Below are 2,638 nucleotides of genomic sequence, written 5' to 3'. Positions count from 1 at the left end.
TATTAAATATCAGTAGACTATTCTTGGAATAACGCTTGACCGATCAAATTTGTGTGAGCAAATTCATAATATTGCCAGTTATGAAAGAAATAGACTTTTTCACAATCAGTAGCCGTGCTTTTGGATGGAAGTTATCTACTAACATTCATTTTATTTAATTTTAGATTTGATTTGATTATTCTTTATTTTACACTTCTTCTTCTTGGTGTAAATACCTTACATGCTTTCTATGTATTGTAAGTTAATTGACACAAATTTGCTCAATCTCTCAAAGACTAATCATGTAGGTTAAGTAAGGGTAAAGATAATCCGTATACTCTCAATTCAATCCGACACTATCGGGCAGTCAACCCAGATCGACCATTCCCTGCAAAGTCTAATTATGTAGCTTCGGTGAATGTACAGATAATGCGTAAATCCGGACGCCTTGGCATGCGCCATACGTTCGTCTGTGCATTACTGTGATCCCGATAAGCCTCTCGGAGTTGTTCCTGCAACGCACCATGTCCGTTCTGACTCGTTTGTGCCATCTACAGATTTGCACAGCTCTGGAGAGCTTTTGATCACCGTCTACACGCGTTCGATACATGTTTCAACTGACCTGCACTCCTCGCAACCCATTCTTTTTCTTTTTTAAAACTAGGATCAATCGCTGAACTCGGGGTGTTTCTGGATATCGCTTTAGTTTGCGAACGGAATTGCGTGTGTGTACGTTAATGGATTCACTACTAAACAATGGAGAAACAGTCAGCAACTGAAATACGGGAATAAACGGTTGGCGTTGGGAGAGGAATGCACAATTTAACGAGAGATCTGGGATATTTGTCTGATCTAGAAGTGCGTGTGGCCGTTTTCAGCTCAACTTGGTGGAAACTACACAAGGATGGTGTGTTAGGACTCGGATTTCAGCGCAGGTCGGTGTGCAAACGAATGCACCTTGCTCCGTTTCTCTTTTCTTTACATGACACAATAAAAGATGTATTGAGACCGCAAAGGCTTTAAAGCGCCTCCGTTTAGAATTAAGTGGAATCAAGGCGAATGGATACGTCTCCAAGGTTTAAGGTAGGTGAAGGGCTTGTCACGCTGATTATTGAGCACCTGTCATTTGTAAAATAATTTCAAAACCATTACTAACACATCGACACGGCGTTTTTACATCAGTTAACGCGTTCAGTCGATTACAGTTGTACAGAAACTCTGCATTTGACGTGCTCGTTTTAACTACATATCACCATCGATCCTGAAGAAGGGTTTCTTGCACTTCCAAAAATGTTTAGATATTTGTGATAAAGAAAGTTGAGTTTACTAAAAATATACAAGATGTCCATTATTGGTTCTTTTTCAAGCGTCCGTTTGCAACCCAGCATAATTAACAGCTGAAATGTCTCACCGTTCTATTACATCTATATGATTTCCTGACCACCAAGTAGGTTTCACGTCTATAATTCCGTTGGCATAAATGTTTGAAGAGATTTATGTTGTTTGAGATGTAAAATCTGCCACAGTCTGAAGGCTTATTAATAATTGCTGCTTTTCATTGTGTTATTTCCAGTGCACAAACAGGCAATATATAATTCACATCGTGTTGTGTACATAGTAAGCTTATGCAAACTGATACCGTTTGTACTCACCTGTGTTCATGGGCGTGGTAGTTGAGTTTCTAATTATGGCTGCATACTTCTTATATTGCACTTGCTACAATGCTATTATAACCTTGTAAAGCATATAATTCACATGCACTGGGTGGCCATCGAGTGGCACAATACCACCCGAGTTCACACTGGCTCAGATAATTATAGTCTTTGCAAAACACACCACACAAGAACGGAGATTTCAGTACCACGGACAGCACCTGAGTCTAGTTTTACTTGCTTGCCATTTGCATTGCACAGCTATCTACCAATAGATCGCAAAGATGCCACTTGAATGAGAAAATTGTTTTATGGCACCTTAATGAGAATCTCTGGCAGATGTCAATGATGATTGGGAAGGCACAAAGAGCATTCACCTTGAGAGCCATCTCATGCAGCGTGTCAATGTCTGAGGAACAGATTCATTAGATGAACAAGCTTCTAGCACAAAGCCAATTTGATTAGGACTCACGTGCACTGCAGCTCTAATAAGTCCCCTCCCTTTGTGTACCTGCTCCCAACCTTTCCAAATATAACTGAGAACAAAGGCTGCAATTGTCAGGAGTATTTAAATATAACATCAGATCAAGCCTTTAGAGTATTGATTAGTGTGCTGTATCTATAGTTTCAGTGTATAATATAATATTTAACTAAATGTTGAAAAATATGAATTTGCCTCTGATGTGAATATGCTATTGCACACAAACCAGAAGAAATGCCTCAAGATGATACCATCAAATGGAAACCATAGGGTCAAGAAAGTGAGAAGAGTTCAAACCAATGGTCAACTTTTAAAGCCACTCCACCACTCAGACAATTGCTTCCAGCTGGCCTCTGATTAACCTTACATACACCATCTTAGCTTGGATTTAGCCACTTAAAAGGCTCTCATACCCTTCCAGTGGGCAGGACAGATGGTTTACCATCTTTACATGGGCTGCCCGCGCATAGCAGGGCTCATGTACTTGTCCCCCCTCCCCCTCCCCCCCCCCCCCCCCCCCCCCCCC

At 40.8% G+C, this 2,638-nt stretch overlaps 1 protein-coding gene across 1 annotated transcript in view; it reads left to right on the top strand.

Annotated features, from left to right (window-relative positions):
* The first annotated feature begins 487 nt into the window (after positions 1 to 487).
* The window catches only part of LOC107592876 (leucine-rich repeat and fibronectin type-III domain-containing protein 2-like), a 121,749-nt gene continuing 119,598 nt past the window's right edge, over positions 488 to 2,638 (top strand). Inside the window, exon 1 of the mRNA XM_016282453.1 lies at positions 488 to 1,062. The gene's annotated coding sequence lies outside the window, so the exon portion shown is untranslated. The remainder of the gene's footprint in view (positions 1,063 to 2,638) is intronic.

Source organism: Sinocyclocheilus grahami, unplaced genomic scaffold, assembly GCF_001515645.1.
Source record: "Sinocyclocheilus grahami isolate Dianchi unplaced genomic scaffold, SAMN03320097.WGS_v1.1 scaffold160.1, whole genome shotgun sequence".
Lineage (NCBI taxonomy): Eukaryota > Metazoa > Chordata > Actinopteri > Cypriniformes > Cyprinidae > Sinocyclocheilus > Sinocyclocheilus grahami.
This window is presented reverse-complemented; position numbering and strand designations above follow the sequence as displayed.